The 19,321-nt window shown below is 43.4% G+C and overlaps 1 protein-coding gene across 1 annotated transcript in view; it reads left to right on the top strand.

The window, feature by feature from the left end:
- CFAP77 (cilia and flagella associated protein 77) overlaps positions 1-19,321 on the top strand; it is a 61,153-nt gene that overhangs the window by 12,319 nt on the left and 29,513 nt on the right. The gene's annotated exons all lie outside the window — the stretch shown is intronic.

Below are 19,321 nucleotides of genomic sequence, written 5' to 3'. Positions count from 1 at the left end.
GTGATGAACAATTAGAGATCGCAGCACCCAGGTGTACTGAAGTCCCTAGTTACATATTCAGGTCAGGGAAAGTAGGCCAGAGATCTACATGGTGAATCCTAATAGTCTGAGTTGTGGTTTCGTGGTAAGGAGGACATTTTGTGCAGCTAATGTCTTAAGAAATGTGATGTTTTCATCACTATTCTGTTGGACGTGTGGTCCAGAAGGAAAATGTTCTGTTTATTTGCAAGACTACAACTAGCCAGGGGCTGGAAGGCAATGTTCTGATCTTTGCAAGTGTTGGGGTGTTTAGGATCTGGGGTCACGCTGTCCTGCTTGTTTCCTTTAATGTGTCTCTGACTCAGGAACTCTGCAAGAGGGTGAGAGCTCTTGGTTTGCATCTAATTCCTGATTGAAATGTAGTGACTCAAAACTAGTTTCAAAATAAGCGTGTGCACTGCAGTGGGGTCATTCACACGTTGCATGGGTGTGAGGGAGAGCAAAATTGCTCTTCTGCACAGACATGTGCTCTGATCTGCACTCCCAGGCATGGAAACTGCTGCCTGGAAACACTGTGAGGGTCTCTTAAACAGAACAGACCCATTGGGCTCATTTCTGCAAAAATGTGAAATTCAGCAAGCGATGACTGGAAAAAGCAATTTCCTTTTCATGAAATGTGGGCATTCACTTTGTTTTCATCCTAAACTCACAAGTACCTCTTTCTAAAATGCTTCACCAGCCTTCCCCAGTTGGGGTCTCATTGCTCATCTCCCTCCTGCAAGACTGTTTAGCGTGCAGCAGTCCCTTTAATTTGGGAATTTAACAAGTATTTCTAAATTGGGACGTTGGAAAACCTGTGATCCTATCTACCATGTCTATCCTATCAGATGTGGTTCTGTGCTTTCAGTGCCTTGAAAACAAAGGGGAAGAAAGTTGAACACATGGTATCCTCAGCTAGAAAGGGCCTCTCTGTAAGAGGATATTGAGTTGTTTTATAAAGCCCAATATTACGCTTGAATTATGCCTGAATAAGGAGAAAGAACATTGTTAAAGAGCCCTAAACATTGACCATAGTGGATCTTCTTTCTTCCAAACCCTTCAGTGGTGTTGTTTTTGGCTGTTAATGATTTGGTATTGTATTTATAAGCCGGCAGGGTAATCCAGAGAGCAGCAGGAGGGGCAGTTGCCTTAAATAAAGCTTTACAATGCTGCTAATTAAAATGATCCTTCCTCTCCCTGTGATGACTAATGAGACAGAAAGAAGAACCGGGGAGGGTTAATGAAAATGTTGCCATGAGATTCCCTATTTTTAATTGGTCTTTTTAATGTTTTAATCTTCTTTACTGTGTGGGGGTGGAGACAGAGAAATTTTCTTTCAGCCTTTCTTGTACCGTTCCAATAGGTTGTAACGCATAGCATTTGAAATGTGCATTTCGAGCTATATATTGAGTTGGTAACTGAAAGTCTGAGACGGAGTGTAGCCTTGAGATGGAAGAAGCAATTTTGGACTTAACTGAGAACAGAAACAAGAAACGTGAAACATGTTTTTAAGCTCAAGCTTCCAAAACTCCAAGGGAGCATTCGTACCCTGAGGACTGAGACTAAGATCTATTGTGAAGGATTGGCACTGACGCTCAATAGTATTTAGAGCTTTAGGTCATGATGCTCTGTTAAAAGCAATATTTATCCCATGAGTATGTCACAGTTCACCTCAGATGTCAAGAATTCAATTAATATTCTATTTAATAGAACACACCATGACCTAACCTTTTAATACTCTTAGTGCGTCTGAGCCCTCCTTATTAGTGTCACGCTCTAACTTTCCTTCTCAGCTGATGCATCTAACAACAACTGGGATGGGGAAATTGGGAGCAAGGAGAGAAGGGAAGAGATTTAAATTACTTTTGGACCTCACTGTGAGGATTCAGCAGCTTTCTCCCTTGTAAGACCCAGTTTGCAGGGGGTTTGCACACCCCACTTTCCCCATTTTTATGGGGTTGACATCTTGCGAGTTTCATTTTTCTATCAATTCAAAACCACAGAAGGCACTGCCAAATTTTTCATGGTTTGAGCCAGTCCAGTTTTTCATTGGAACAGTATTGCCCCTGCCTCAGACGGCATTATCAAACTTAGGGTCAGGGGAAACCATTCATGTGAGTAACACCTGCAGGGTTTTAAATCTTTGGCTTGAAATTTTGTCTGTGTACTGTGATGGCGGGTTTGAAATCAGCACTGCAGCAATTTTCCTGCATTGCATCTGAAAATTGTCTCCAAAAGTGAGATTTCTTGAATGCATCATGATTTTTCAGTTCAGATTCGAAAATTACAGGACTCCTTCTGGCTTTGAGTCTATGAGTAAACAAGGCTGCCTTCTTCACACACACACACACACACACACCCCTGGTCACTAGCAGCAGTGCCACAGCAGCCCCACTCCACCCATTTGTTGCTGAAATCAGAGGTGCAGAAACAGGTTTTGCCATCCTTGTGTCACCTCTAGTGGACTACTAGGAGAAAGCCATAAAAACAGAGTAAATTGTGCATTTCAGATCCTATGAAATAGAAGACAGGCTTAGTAATCAGATCATTTTCATATCTAGCTTTTTAAAAAAATAAGAATTAATTTTTAAAATACCTAATTAGGATCTGTTTCAGCCCTACACCTTTCCTGTGCAAGACCTGCATAATGAAAGCATTAGAAACGGAAGGAGACTGAAAGGGAGTGTTTTAAATTATTCTGTATCGTGTAGCCTTTACGTTATGAGAAGTACTAAAGAGCAAAGGCTTTTTTTAAGGCAGCATTTCCCTGACTCCAACGAGGCGGGTAGGATGGGGTTAGCACAGTAGAGAACACCTGCCTGCAGCTGGGAGGGGGCCACGCTATTACCACACCTGTGATTTCAGTAAGATTTGTTGGGAAGATCAACCAATAAATATAGAGCCTGTACCGCAGCTCCTTAGAGTGGGAGGAAGAACAGACATTGTGCCAGATATTTTCATGCAACTATATTCATTATTTATGCAGAAGAAGAGATATTTCAGGAAAACAGAGCTGAACCATGAGTGACAAGGTATCTTTCCAGAGCACAGGGTGCAGGAAAATTGCACTGAGGTTGACAGCTTTTTAATGTAGAGTCTCTATTTCACTGAATTACTGCATGTTGGCATTTCGAAAGTACAAGATGACCTATTTATTAGCTGTGAATCAAACAGAAATTACATGCTAGAAAATAAAAAAGTTGTATGTTTCTTCCAGCTGGTAAGATGCTTATCCTAGAGAAATAATATATACGTAAAAGAAAACCTGCAAACAAAGGATCATCAATCACAAGGCACTAAATTTAATGTCATAGGACCTATATTCATCTTGTAATATTGCAATCATATGTGCTTGTTCCCTTACATGTGATGTAATATTAAATGTATATGTGTCATAATACTTTAAAATTTCACTGTCCTTGCTCCGCTTAGGCTCCTATCATCCTCTTCCCTTCTGAAGAGGAAATACTGGCTTGCAAACTTGGCTCCAACAAAAACATGTATCCTAGAGCAACACAATATAGCTCAGAGATCAAGCTTTCCATATTCCTAGCTGACCTCTTCAGGCTTGTGCCCTCTCCATGTACAGGTGGAGCTCGGAGATGTCCCCAGTTTGGGGATGCCAGGCTGTCTAGTCCTGCCTCTCAGTACATGCAGTTCTTTTAGCTCCCAAAATCCTAACCAAGCTTGAGCAAGAGCTGCCCAACATCACCTGTAGTGCAGAAAGCAGCAAGTTAGGAAGTGAGAATGTAATTGCTGTGACCAGCAGTAACGGACTGTTTTATAGAATATGAAATAACCATGTTGCTATGCCACTGGATCTTCCAAATCCAGTCATCTTGGAAATTCCATCTGCAATTCATTTATATAGAGGGGTTCCTACAACACATGGAAAAGGCAGGTGAACATCACCCATCCTATATCTCTCAGTCACACATGGATATGCTTTTATCATCCATCTAATTGATGCAAAACCCCCTGGAAATACTAGTGTTCTTATTTTTCATTGGATAATGATGCTGTATTTCATTATTGCATTAGAGATGGCATCAGCCCATGGCTTTCAGCCAACACTTGTGGGTCGGCAGTAGCGGGTGAATCTCAGAGCCCTGGTTCTGGAGCAGTCTTTCACAGTCCACCACTAGAAAAGCAGCCGTTGCTCAAAGCATGCTGTTTACTGCTGCTTTAAAAGTGTAACAGAGGCACAGCCAGCCCTGGAGCTTCTCTATGATGTCATGAAAGAGTAGGGATTTACCCACAGCTTCCGATACAGGGAAACCACAGGTTTCTCTATGAATATCAATGTACAGTAGAAACTAAGCACCACAGGCACGTGTCTGAGCCTGGAAGGAGAAGGAGATGTCCTCTCCTGGCCCCTCTTTGCCTTCCTGCTTGTAAATGGGCAGTGCCAGAACCTCAGGAGGAAGGCAACCAGCTACAAAACTGAATACTAGAAACTGCGGGGCCATGCAGATGGAGCATTTCCCTGGGGGAAAGGCAAAAGCAGGAGGAAAAGCTGCTAAAAGTAGTAGCCCTGCAATTTGCCAGAGAGGCAAATGCCACATGTGAAGGAAATCCCCTTACAAAGCACAGCTTGTCATTTGGAGGGTGGAAATTCCACTTTCCCTGGGAACTTTAATATTTAGGATCTGAACAAAGGCCCAGAAAGAAAAAGCTAAAATTGTCGGATTTGACAAGTGACATTCAAATGAAGATGGAACAAGTTTCTGCCTTCTCTTCCCATGTCTTCTTACATAAACAATTTAAGAGGTAAGTTGCAGGAACAGATGTCCAAGCCCAAACCTAGAGCAATATTAAATACATTCATAAAGCTGTATTTCATATATCTTTTAGCTCAGGAAGTAAATAGTTTTATTTTCCATTTTTTAGTCCATTTACTTTCCATTTTTCAGTCCAAGTACCACAACCATCAGTATGAAAAGTAATCCCCCCACAAAAAAAAGGCCAATGCATGGAATATGAAAGAGTGTAGAGAATCGTTCAAGAGAGACGTAGACACACACAGTTGCTCTAAGTATGCATCTACATCTAGAAGTAATAATCTATATGCATCTACATCTAGAAGTAATAATCTAATGTACAGATTGATGCAGGCTACCAGCAGTCTATAAATACAAAAATCTGCAGTATCACAGTGAGTAGATGGCCTCATTTCCTTCCTTCCTCAATCCCTCCTGTTCCCCTACCCTCTGTAGCAAGAGCACAAAGTCTGGGTATCTTACAGCGTGGCCTGGATGTTGTTTTCCCGATCAGAGCAGCAGGCTTTGTAGGGAAGATGAAATGATTGCTGACTCTTTTCTTCTCATTAAGTTTGTTTACATTGTGGACCACTGAGGCTTCACTGGCTTTGTGTCTCATGTACTCTGCTTTGAGAATCCCCAGCATTCATAAAAGTGAAGCCAGCTAAACCTGCACAACTCTTAGATTACTTAGAAAAGTCCAGTATGAACTTTTATCACATATGCATCGTTTTTCTTTTTTAAAAAAAATAAAACTGAAAACCACAAATTGGCTCTGCAGAAAGAAGACTGCCGATAGGTTTATCCTTAGACCTGGAGGTGATTGTACCAAACCCATTCTGGACCAGCAGCCTCCAGAATCAGGGCTCCGTTATACCCCAGTGATTATGGCCAAGAGCACCAAACTCATCCTGACTTTGCAGTAACCTAACAGGCACTTGACCCATGTCCTAAAGAGGGCAATGAGCAATAACCTCCCAAAACAATCATCATTTCTGCTAATCCATCCATGTGGCAGGGAAGGGGAGGACAGCGTTAAAAACTGCTGGTCCAGCTGACTACTCCAGAAGGAAATGAAGAGAAAGAAAAATATTACAAAATTCCTGTTGGCTTACCTGAAACCCGTTAGCAGAGGCACGTGGTGAACTTTATAACTGCACCTTTGGCGCTGCCACTTTGCCCTTCTGAGACTGCAAAGCAATGTCTTTCACCAACCTTAAATTCAAATCAGCTTTGCAATTAAGCACTGCTTCGATATATATGGATATATATATTCTGTCAATATAATTTTCAGACTTATCAGTATAGTGCCTACTTCTTCACAATAGCTGGGAAAAGAGTATTTTTTAAATACATGCTGATCCAAGTACATTTGCAATAGAAGCAGGGCAGTTATTTCAGTGTTGCACATTCATTCCGAGTTAACACATAAGATATCTTTGGGAAAAAAAAAAAAAATCTATACATTAGAAATATTTAATTGACCACTTGATATTATTCCAATCCCTCTGTGTTGAATCCTGAATGGTAAAACTTAACATGACTCTTTTTTGCTTGAATTATCCTCCTGCTCTTGCATATATACAAGCTACGTGCTGTAATGCAAGACTCATACATTCGTCTTAGTAATTTATCTCATTTCCTTTGGAATGGTGTCCCTCAGTGGCTCAGAGAAAGTGGAGCGGTTGTTTTAATAGATTTGAGTTTTATCTGCCTCTCTATTTGCAGCAGGGCATAATAATAATAAATTATGATACTAATAAGTAGGTTGTGCAGAATGGACTACAGTGGTACCACTTCCCTCCCCCTCCAAAAAAGTAATTTATGGGTACATTCTTGTGACTTTAGGGGTGTAATAAATTATCAGGGTTCGTTTTTCCATCCAATTTGAGGCAGTGCAGCTGTGTTTTGCAAGCAATAAACTCTCTTGTTGTATTTCTTAGCTAAGCACTGAAAAACACAGTGTGATTTTTTTTCCCTCCCTTCCCAATTATTGTTGCAACGCCTGGTAGCTTCTCTGTAGTTAAGGGTTTGCCAGTGCTTCTATTATAAACCACAATTTTCAGGGGCCTATAACTTTGCTCTTTTAAATCATAGAGGGCTAGAACTTGGTGTACATCTCTGTCAATCTATATGCTTTTTTAACTGAGGAAAAAAGCAAATTTTTTCTGGAGTCCAGAACTTCCAAATTGGAGCCATGTGTGGAAGTCAGAGACACATGGGTGTGAGTAGCTGGTAATGCTTGGATGCCTCTTCAGCTCCTGAAAAGCTTATGAGTGCCTCTTATTTTGGACACATCTTGGGGCAGTATTTGGACCTTAATTAATTTTTGGCGCAGTGGACAGGAAGGGTAGCACCGTGTGCCACTTTGTTGCCAGAGGTTTGGGGATCAAGTATGAGTCAGCCATTTGCAGAAACTCCCTCCTTAAAGGTGATGCCCTGCCATTGAGTGCTGGCCCAGTGGTTCAACATACTGAAAATACAGGTGTAAGGAAAACTGCAGCCGTTCACCCTTCCCAAGCACCAGCCTGCAGTCTTAGCTGACCGTATCGACCAAAATACTGTCACAGGGTCTCTGAATTCAAGGAGAGGTTAAAGAGTCTTTGTGAACCCGGTTCCCATTCCCGATACTTGCCCTCTTTGCATTCAGCCTGACATGAGCAAATGTCAGAGAAGGAAGGAAGAAAATGAGAAGATTCAGCAGCACCACTAGAATTGTACAATCTCTCTACAGCAACCTTGGAGACCTGGGGCTGGGAGGTACAGTACATATTCAGCTCTGCCAGAAAATGGTGCATTCCTTCCCCTCTGCAAAATCATGGAGAAAAAAAAAACCCAAACCAAACCACCTGGTTTTCTAATACTGTTTCGTACAGGTACAATTATGTCCCGCCTGTATCGCGCAAGCACTGCTCTGCAATAGGGCACCAAACACCTTCTAGCACAAGGGAGTAAACTGAGAGCGGAGTAAAAATTACTCTGGGTTTCCAGGGTGTTCTTAGGGGGAGCATTGTGGCAGGGAAGGAGCAGCTCACAGCCCCTTTGTGCAGGCTGCTATTCCAGCTGCTCTCATATCAGGCCGTACAGCACTGCCAGACTAATGCTTCTGCTAAAGCAGCCTTCTACGTGATCAGCAATTAAGCTGTGAAGTCAGCCCCTTAATATTATGTTAACATAGTTCAGTATATTAAATGTAAAACAAGTCATAATTTTTAAAGGTACCTCGGCTTACTGAGTTTAAATGAAGGCAGCAGTAGGACTATCACAGCCATATGCAAATCACCTGCATTTTAAAGCTAACAATAGATTTTGCTTTATTGTTTTGGCATTTAACGAGTGGGAAAATAATAAATTAAGCCACATGGGGAATCCCTGGTGCTTTTACAAACTGAAGCAGTGCCCATTTGGAGAGAGAACATTCCCCATTTTTCTCCCTAGCTGCATTTCTCTTAACCCACCATCTTATTAAAGCTTATAGGGCAAAATTCTCCTCTCATATTCCTCTGGCAGCTCTTAGTCCACATTCAGCTCTCCCTACCTTCCTAGCTGTCTTTCATCCTGCGAGCTTTCTCTGCAGACAGCAAACAGAAGAAGAGTAAAGACTGGCTGGGCCATAGGGAGTCAGAAGAAAGATGTTGTCATAGATTTAGGAGGGTTACAATAGCTATTAGAGCATGGACAGCTTTTTCTGCCTGTTGTAGGCAGGGATGCAGTCAACAGCTACCAGTGCAAGGTCTATGGAAGAGGTGGCTGTGTTAGGTTCTGGTCAGCAGTAAGCAGGATCCATGCAGTGAAAATAATATGGCCTCTGCAGCTGCCTGGTGCGCCCCCATGCCAGGTCCCAGCTACGACATCAGTGCCAGACTCATGGCTCAGTGGAGCGGTGTTTGCCTGGGGCTATATAGTCAAAAGAAGGAAGGGGATGAACATCTTAGCAAGATGATCTCTCTGGTTTGAAGCATTTTGAATAGGTTGTTAGATCGAGTCGCACAGGGCACGAGAGAAAAAAAAAAAAAAAAACAACCAAAGAAGCGTGTGGTATTTTCATTTTAACTCACTCAGCTCTTGCTGATCAAAGCCCTGAGCCAAAAGTCAGGCTCAGCTGTGAGGATTATAGAATATCTCAAGGTAGAAGAGACCATAAGGATTATAAGGATCTCGGTCACCTTAGACTGATGGAATGGGCAGGTGCTGATCTTGCAAATGGCCACATTTAGTTCTCTTATCAGTAGTCATGAAATGGAGCTGAAAACAGATCACATCATATGTGTTCACTCCTGAACACCATCCTAGATGTGTCTTCTCCAGGCCATGTTTTTACAAGTCACCAAAAGGAAAATACACTGCTTCATTGCCCACGCTGCTCCTTTGTGTGGCAAGCACAGACGTTCCTCATGCAGAGCAGACACACAAGTACGTTCAACATGCTCTTGCTTCCTGTGGTATCTGCGAGAAGAATCAGTTATACGTGTCCAGGAAGGTATCCCTGCACCTGCGTTCCCCCAGGCACACTTTTACCAACGCCAAAAGATGCAACAGAAATCAGGAACCGAGGTAAACCAGCCAACCTAAAGTTAACACGACACGGCAGCATTGACTGGCAACGGAAAACCGCCAGCGAGAGTGAAAATTTAAACAAGGCAAACAGGAGTGTAGAGAAAACACTTTGAATGGAAACCTGCAAACCTCAGACAAGTTTGGAACATGCCTAGGGATAATTCATCAGCTTCCATCTCCTGGCTCTGTACAATCTCTTAGAAAAGCCCATGCAGTCTTGCTGCACATGTCTGTTTTCCATCAAATCTGCTGTTTGTCCTATTCGATGCATTTCATTTGTTGTGTATAACATTTGCACTTACATAAGCGCTACATGGGGAAATTGTAGCTAGAAGGTTTGTGCAGCCCTCTGAATATATGAAGTGCTGCACAAGGATTATGGATATTTTCATAATAATTCTCCACCACTGCCTATGTTTGAAGTCAGGGATGTCTGGTGGCTGAACCAGACAAGCAGAACACACGCAAAAGCCCAATTAGCTGCTTACTGCTCTTAGAGCTCTTACAAACACTAATGCATTAATCATTGTAAAACTAAGAGATGAGCATTGTTCTGTACCCCTGGGTCAGTTCAGTCGGGATGCAACTTGACTGACGCTGAGAGTTCCATGACGAATCTTGTCCGTTCATCCCCACTGTGCAGGAGAGGCAACAGAAACAAAGGCAGAGCACCTCACGAGCCGCCTTGATCTCAGCCCACAATGTCCCTTTGTAAAACCTGACCAAGTCTCAGCTCAGGAACAAGCACATCCTAGGCTCGGGTCCAGCTGAGCATCGATCCTCCATGCAATGCTTTCTGTTTATGCTGTTAGAAAATCTAGATACTGCTTGAAAGATGGAAAGTCTAAAAATGACACAAGAACAGACAGGGAAGGGCTAAACAGCAAAATAAGTGTTTGGTTCTGTAAGAGATGCACAAACACACAAAAGCAACTGGCTCTAGGAAGAGCTTTTCAGATTACTTGAAAGTCTCTTAAAAAAATGGATTAAAATACAGATTCTCCCTATTATTTTTCAATAACAGAAGTGCAGCACAGAACAACTCACTAGTGCCACAAACTACTTTTTCATTTCTGTTTTTGTTTCATGCTTCAATATCTTCTTCCAGCTGCTCATGTCTCCTTTTCCTTCTCCTCCCTTTGATCTATTAGTTTTCCCCAGAAATGGGGTTTATAAATCATTGTAATGCAGCCCTGGGAAAGACGGTGCTTAGTGCAGGGAGAAATACATTGCAGCTAACAGCCACGGCAGGGAGGAAAACTCTCACCTCGTAGTGGGGCTTTGGCGACAGGTTACTGATGGCGCTGGGTTATTTTATGTCTGCATTCGTGCCATCAGGGGCAAGGCCGCAGGGAGCACTGCCTGTACCCCCTTTGCAATATTTCAAGCTTCCTTCTGCAGGCAAAAACAAACTGCTCAGGGACTCGCCAGGGAAAGGGGGGAGGAAAAATTGCTAGAAGAAGAGGAGGGGAGGCAGGACAGGTGGGGATGGATCACTTAGATCCTGCTTTTGCACGATTGCATCTTTTTAAAAAGAGCCGTTTGTCTCTAACGCACCCTGAAAAGATGCAAATTTCATGCAAGTCCCATCTATTGGCAGCAGTGGCAGGATCCAGCTCACCCATGAAGATTTCCACCCCTTTGTGCCAAAGCTTTTGTGTTCCCCTTTTGCACTTGGGAAACTGATCCTGGAGGCCGGTGGGCACGGCTGACCCTGGCACCGGGGCCCCCTCCGGCACTGCCCTGTTTGACCCCCAGGAGAGTGGACACAGCTGGTGTTCAAAAATCTTTTTGTGCTTGAAACCTAAGATTTGGGCTTCTTTTTCCAGTCAGGCTTTTAAAAGTTGGCTACAACGTTGGCTACATCTAAAATGTGAAGCTGGGAGCAGTGCAAGGCTGGGCAGCAGGTTACTGAGCAATCTCAAAACAACCTTTCCAGGTCAAGTTGGTGGAAGGGCTGCTGTAGTGTTTGTGGCATGACACTGTGGCCAGCCTGGGGTGAAGGTCTGAACGTCTCCCCAGCAAGGGGGGGGTTCCCCTGAGTTCCCTCCTGGGAACAAGGGTTAGTCCTAAATGCAGAAAACCCAACATCATCATACAGCCAGTGACACAAACCTCTGTCAGCAGAGGTTTAGGTACTTACCTCCTGCCCTGGAGTGCAGCATGGATTAGGGGAACCTATCACCAGCCCCATTTAATTAGGGAGGAAATCTTCATAACCTCCTAAGAGCAGCACAACCACACACAAGCTACAGGCTCTTTGAAGCACTTGCTGTGTTTTTAGGATCACCAGCTCCTAATAAGACCACTCCAGGCAGACACACCATCCTTTAGTTTCGAGAGCACACAAAAGAGACACCATGCTGGAATCTTACCTCTATCTTTAACAAAGCATTACCCCCTCCTCACCCTCTTCCCCATAATTGCCTTGTTATTGTCATTGGTGCCATTGTTCATTGGCTCGGCCGTAGAGAGGCCCGAGGGAGCAGTTCTGCCTTAGCTAAACCAATATCTCCTGCAATAACCCCCTGCAGTTTCCCCTTTGCTATCCCATGTTGAATAAATCCTCCATCTCTGTTTGCTGAATGATCATAAAGATATGATTGAAGTTTCAGATTTATGGTTTCCTTCAAATCGAGGAGCAACTCCAATAATGCCAGAGCCTGTTTGCTGACTGCTTTTGACAGGATATATGTAAAGGGAGATTTGTAAGAGCAGAAACAGGAATGCAAAGATTAAAGCAAGGTATTTTCTAGACATGCAGTGCACACATATGCAGTCATGTGTAGGGGCTCAATTCACACACATGCTTCCAGAGCATCCTCCGTGCAAGGACCTCAGTGTGGTTCCCAAGCACCCTGAAAAGCAAAGTGTGCACACAGTATTTTAGTCTAGCAGCAAATCTGTCTTGAGTAACCACACAAGGGACCCACATGAATTGGTTGCCTAGTAAAGGAGGATCCTAACTGAAGAACTCACACAACTGTACTGAAAACTACTCTAAAGTGGTTGCTGAAGGCTGGGAGAGGGCTGTCCATTAAGGTGGTCCTTACTGTCAGCATCACTCTCCATATCCCATGAGTTCCCTCTGAGTTGTGTCAGTGCAATCCTCTGGGTGCCCAGGATGCTCTTTGGAGAGTGCAGAGAAACCCTCTTGCTCCTACGGGAGAACATCCCAGCCGTTTCGTTTCCTCTGATCAAAACACCAACATCCAAACAAGCAGCCAAAGGGGCATTCCGCTTGCAGACAAAAGCAGCTGCCTCCCGAGGACACCCAGAGCTGCACTTACCCGTTAAGGCAACCAAGAGCAAACCCAGGGAATCTGGGCCACGATTGTGAACTTCAAGCTGGGGATGGTTATCGTCTTCCCCAGTGCTGTTGTGTTGGCCTGGGTGTCAAAACCCCCCTTTCCCCATCAGCCTGTCCCAGCAGCATTTAGGGAGCCATTTCTGTCATACAGCTGTGCCCCAGGAATGGGAACCACACACCGTGGGGCACATCGCTATTCAGATTCAGGTCAGTATTCATCTTTATGAATAAGCCACCACAAAGCTGCAGTGAAATCAAAGTTTGTGACTTTGGTGCCAAAACCTGAGCAGAGTATCCAAAATGCATTCCCTCCAGCCCTGTGGCTGCAGCACGTTTGCTTTTCCCTGTTTCACAGTCATTTATGCTCATTCTCATTTCAACAAAAACCCATAAAACTCTTATAGCACGATGCAGTCCTAAATTAAATGCACTTTAACATCCCTATATAACAAGGGAGTCTTTGCTCTTCTAAATTAATGCATGTAGCTGAGAAGGGGACCTTTCCTGGAAAATTTATTCTGCTGTATTTGGAGACAGAAAACCCCACCTCATTCCACCTTCTCTGAGAGCAAAGATTATTTTGTGTGTTATAATGAGGAATTTGTAATAACGAGAGCGTTGTGTGTTAGACTAACTACGAAGCGAACAACAGAAAAGAAGACTTCTGTGAACAGCAGTGTTTGTGTGATGTATGGTAATATTTTTCCTCAGTGCATTACAAAAGAAAAAAGCAAGATAAAAATATCTTCCATTTTCTCCCTAATTTGTAGTTTTCTGGTGTTAGCAAGGCTTATAAGACACATGCTCCCAATTAGCTGCTCCTCTTAATTTAAATGCTTCATAAATTATCTCCTGCGCTTGTGGATTATCACTTCATAATGCGAGTTAGCATTTAAATAAATAGCTGCGATGTAGGAAATTAGAGAGGTTTACAGTCTGAGGCAGCAGCATAATGAAGGAAAATACCACAGCAGCTGAACAGGGGTTGGGAGAGATGTGATGAGACAGAGATTTTTTTTCCCTTTACCTTTTAGCAACCAAATTTGGACTGCAGCAGGGAAAATATGGGTCAGAACTCCAGCAGAGCAGGAACCTTTTGTAATGGCTGAGCACAAAGGAAATACAGAGAATTCTTAAGCACGTAAAACATCTGATTTAGCAAATATGATGCAATTATGAAGTGACTTTTTTGAGCCAACTCTTGGTTGCTTCACAAGGTAGCCCCTTTGAAAGCAATTGGGCTACTCGTGTACGTCACCTCAGCAGTATCTGACCCCTTATGTTCTACCCTCTCAAAAAAATATAGGACCAGAGAGAAAAGCAATAGAACAAAACAGAGCTGAGAGCTGAGACTGCGTCAAGAAAATTTGGTGGGGAAAGCAATGAAGGAATGAGATGTAGGATTATGGGGAATTTTAGAAATAGATATCTTTCAAAGATGACGAGCATCAATTTGTAAGCCAGATAACTCTTGTCATGTTTTTAGCACCGTTAATAAGATCATTAATAAGGCAACAATAGTTTTTAACCATTGGCAGCAACTTGCCAGTGCTATTTCAGCCTAGTTTCACAATTATTCTCATAAATGTAGAAAATTAGGAAGGCAGGGCAGAGAAAAACCTCATGACAACTCCTTGGGGGACTGAGGCTCTCTCCAGTGCTTGCTGGTCTTGCCTTTGGTGTCATTGCTTCTTTTTCTGCCACAGGAGAAAACTCTGGGCAAGATCCCACAGCAGTCAATCACACTTGACTGCCACTGACTTCTTTGGGAGCTGAAGATATAAAGGCACTAGTGGGTTCAGGACCCTTTGGTGTTTGTCTTGCAGAGAGCCCAAGGTTGAGCACTGCAGCTCTTGGGGAAGTTCAGCTATTACAGCTCCCTCCTCGCTCATACACAGAAGTCCCAGTGTGTCAAAATCATGGATATTTTTAAAAAAACACATGAAAATCACAGAAGCCTTGACAGCCTTGACCAAAGTCCAGCCTTAGGCAGGAGTAAAATTATTAGTTACCTTATTTCCCAGAGAAAGTCTGACACATTAGGATTTCACAGTAACTGGCTGTAAATGTAATGGGCAGGGTGTGATTTTGCTCACTAGGTTTTGCAGTTAAATTTCAGCATGTTGAATACATTTTGCTGTAGGACAGAGCAAATGATTCAGGCAGATTCTTGCATTAGCACAAGACCCTCTGTGCTTAATGGGAGTTCTGTCTAACTGACAGCACAATTTGGGTCTTCATTGTATTTAATATACTTCAAGAGCGGGGGTCAAATTGTCTCGTCATTTACATCCATACAGCCCTGCTAATCCCAGGAGAACTGCAGAGTGGAAGCTCGGGACAACCTGTAACCGACTCAATTTTCTCTGCTTAGCACCTTCCAGTTAATTTTTCTAGCAATGTGCCCCAAAATGCTCTTCGTTACAATCCCAGTTCTTCCCACATCGATAGGGCTGAACATGGGCAACTGGACTGAAATCTGTTGGAAGGAGATTTCTACCTGGACCCCTCAGGACACACCGGTCGTGTCTTTGCCTGTTGCTTGGATAAGATGCAGTTCACCCCGCTGAGAGTTCAAGGCAGCACAGCAGGATCTCAGTTTCATCCTATAATTTTCTATTCCAACACGCAGCATTTAGAAGGTGAGAAAGGGATTCATCCCACTCCAATCAACATCCGAAGGGGTACAGAAGCTCTTCATCCCTCAGAGTTTCCAGGAAGAAAAAGAAAGGTTGTGGGCCAAACTGTACCTGTGCTTACAGCTCTGCAGTGGCTCTGTCCTCTGCGCCATATTTGCATCACTATTACCATCACTTTGTCTTCTGCACCGAGCAGTGAATGGCCACAGGTGCTATTGGCTGCTTCTGTGCTTAGAGCCTGATAAACCTCTATTTTGCTGGAGTATGAGGACACAGAAACCAACTCTTCTGTCCTAACTTCAAGGGCTCTTTAAGAAAAACCTGGCAGATATGTTGGGTGCTGAATGCAGGAGATAAGACTGAAAACCCCAGGACTAGATTCCTTCAGTGAGATGGTGCCACTTTTTACAGAATCACCATTTATTCTAAAAGGGCATTTTAAATAATAAAATTGGAAGCTGCGCATACATCTTTCCAACAGATCTACTAATCATATTTCTTCAAATTTTATATCCCTGACCCTTGTAAAGGGATTGCAAGGAAGGCGTTTTTTAAGCTGCATTTTAATAAGTCAATATGAAAGCTCAAAATTATTTAAAGCTTCTTAAATAGGATTATATTTGATTTCTTGTGGGAATAGTGGGGGATAGTCTAGTAAAGACATTCTGTCCTGCTGAGGTTTTATTACATTAAAGAAACAGCATCCTTTTTTAACAGCAAAAACTTTATCTATTCTCTAATGAAACTGGAGATTATTCTGTACATGAGATGTCTGAAGTTGGTGAGTTCCTGCATCTGTGATCAGAGTTGCTCCTTGAGTGAAAGCAGAGAGATTCCCGAACCAGAGGTTTGCCCAATTAACAAGTTGTCTGAAATACTTGAATATTTTCTTCTAGGAGGTACCACAAGTGTATTTTCAGGAAAATTCTGCTGTGAAATAACGGGTAGCTCTCAAGACAGACAGGGATTGAATTTGGCCCTAAGAATCAGAGGTCTGTGCCACAAGGGAATTATTTTGCTATACAGGGAATGTGGCCACATTCGGTCTGCTGGAATTCAAGGCCCACAGTCACTTGCTTTCAGCCCCTTTAATGTCACTGTGGCTTATATGGTTGCTATGCTGGCAGCATTTAGCCTAATGTGTTCTAAAACACCCAAAGAAATTCAGGAGGAGAAAATTAATACTACCTGTACGGAGTTGGAGGAGCCAGCAGGAAGTTACATGGTGTAAACAGCAGCTTCACTAAGTTGAGTTGTGCTGGACATAATCTGGGACAACATCTGGCCTTGAGAACATAAGGGGATTTTTCTTGAAGTAGCAGATGGGGAGGTTTATAGAACAGGTATTACTAAGGAAGAAACACAGAGAAAAGGTCATAACTGCTGGAAGAGGACAGAAACTTAAAAAAAAAAAAAAATTGTCCCATCTCTTTAACATTGAGGGAATGTTCTGTCTCATCCTCAAATAACTCACATCCCGCTCTCAGCTAAACCTCAGTGCTCCCACTGAAGCCAACAGACACCGAGCAAAAGCATTCCCTGGCAGAATTTGACTTCAGGGTTTGCAACGCAGTGGGTATCCCCAAGGCTGTGCTTCTCTGGGAAATTACAACCCCTCTACACCCTTCCCAGCCACTCTCTGGACACCCCACATCTCTCTGAGGAGTCACATGCAAAGATGTTAAAATAGTGGGGTTTGTCAAGGTGTTACACACTATTCCACCCACATTCTCCCCAAAGGCCCCAGAACCGCCGCCACAAAGACAGAATTATTCCACTGCTTTTCCCACCCTGATCTGTCCATACACACTCCATTTTCCCCCTGATGCTGCCTATAGGGAGAGCAAGAATTCAGCTGCGCCAGGGTCACCCCATGCTGTACCGAACCGCTCTGCCACTGTCCCTACATGTCCTCAAACCTCTCCCAGGCTCACTCCACCTTTTAGCAGGTGCATAGCAGACGTAGCTCCAGAATGATCAGGTACAGGTAAGACCTCAGTCTAGCAGTAACTGTAAACTGCACTCGTCCTCATTTAGCCCGAATAACCTGTCCTTCCTGCCAGCAGCTTTTTCTTATGACCACAAACCACGCTGCTTCTTCAGGGCTCGCAAGCAAGCGGAGCCTGATGTGAACTTCACAAGCTGTGACACCCACTACAGAAACACATATGCTTCTTTGACCTTCAGTGCTGGCATGAAACCTTACACAGACACAAATTTATCTTAAAGTCAGGAGCAGATTTAATAGAGCAGGAGAAGATCATTTTCAATATTTCCATCTCAATTATAGTCAAACACCTCGGTGAGTCTCAGCCTTTGGGGCTGTACGTGGGCTCCCGCTTCCAGCGTTGAAACTGTCGGCAGAATCAGCAGAAATAGCACAACTGGGCAAGGTGTTGGTGATTTATCAGTGCTGAAGTAATTCACACTGACACGGAGGCGCCGAGGAGGAGCTCAGGGTCCAGCAGGTGCCCCAAAAGACCCGAGAGTTATATGGTGCCACACACCGACAGCAGCAGACTTGGGATCTGACTCCCTAGCAAAAAGCATTCTTTTTTTTTTTTTCCAAAACCAAACAGCAGAAAGAAGCAGCCGTGTTACAGAAAAAGGCAATTTTAACAGTTGTGATACACTACTGCTAAAATTGTCCCTGTAACAGCACATTATCTTCTAACTCAACAGTGACGAGTATTCAGAGTCCCAGAATTTTGGGGCAAACAGGATTTTTCAATGGAAAATTAGAAGGTGAATACACCCATGAAGACAAATGAAAATATTGTGTACACAAATACTTTCATATCTGTCTGGCCCTTTAAAACCAAAATGATAGAGTTCATTTGCATTTAGATCTCTTTGGCTCCCTCTTTTCATCTAAAGACAAATCCTCACAAAGGCTGCTTAATTAGACCAAATTAGATTTCCACCTAGTGGCTTGTCATTCATTAGAAAATGCTGTTCTTTTTTTCTGTTTTGGTAATTATAGGCTGGTCTCGCAATGTTCACTTCAGGCTCAAAGTATGACTTGCATTCATGATTTTGTGCAGATGAGAGGAAAATTATTCAGTCACATCAAGTCTGCCCATTTTACAAGTTGGATAAAGATCATCACTGGAGTCTTTTATGTAATGGGGTATACTCTTTCTTAAGTCTTCAATGATTAATTGTAATAGCATATCTCATAGCAATTTTCAAGACTAAAAGCTAAGTACAAACAGTTTGCACGCAAAACTACTCTAGCAGACAGCGGGTGGCTTTCCTTAGATATGGGTTTCTGTATTGGGGACCCACGTGCGTGGCCCCTCAGTTGTTGGTGTCCAGCCCACCGTGAGCAGAGGCGATGGGAAGGGGCAGGCTGGTGCCTGGGGTTGGGTAGGTAGAGCTTTGGGCTGAAAGCACCATCTGCTTTATCTAACCGTCGTATCTAACCCAGTGCGGGGGACGCCTGTGTCCCACCCATCCTCACAGTCCTCTGCTGCCAGTGTTACGCAGAATGGAGCTTCTAGAGGGGAAAAATCTTTCCAGTTCAGACTGACACTTGTATCTAAACAAGGCTACAGCTCCCAGGGCGGGTCAGTCAGGAGCACAGGTTAGTGCGGACTGTGTGTGTAGACACACTCTGGGTTAGCAGCATCTCTACCCTATCTGGAGTATTTGCAATAGAAATAATTAAACTCACAGTAAGATCCTTGACCATTTCTGACTCCGAGGGCAGCAGTTTGCCCACCCACCACCCTTTTCTCTGGAAGACTCTCACACCGCTGTGGGACACCGTAATAATTTGGTCTCACTCTGAACACGAGTACCAGAACAGTCCACTTCTCTCCCCAATCCAAACTCCATTCCCTTTGCTGTCCTGCATGGGCACATTCATTCCCTGCCTCAGTTTCCCCATTATTACAGCAGGATTCATGCTCAGTGGTATGTTTTGAAGCTTAATAAATCAGGGCCAGATTTTGTAGTCCATCAAGCAAAACTTCCTTTGACTTTATGAAAAGCTTCGAAGGTAAGTGCCAACTTATTATTAATAATCTATTTGG

The sequence above is a fragment of the Athene noctua genome, chromosome 20, assembly GCF_965140245.1.
Source record: "Athene noctua chromosome 20, bAthNoc1.hap1.1, whole genome shotgun sequence".
Taxonomy (NCBI): Eukaryota; Metazoa; Chordata; class Aves; order Strigiformes; family Strigidae; genus Athene; species Athene noctua.
Note: the sequence above shows the minus strand (reverse complement) of the source record. Positions and strands in the feature narration are given on the sequence as shown.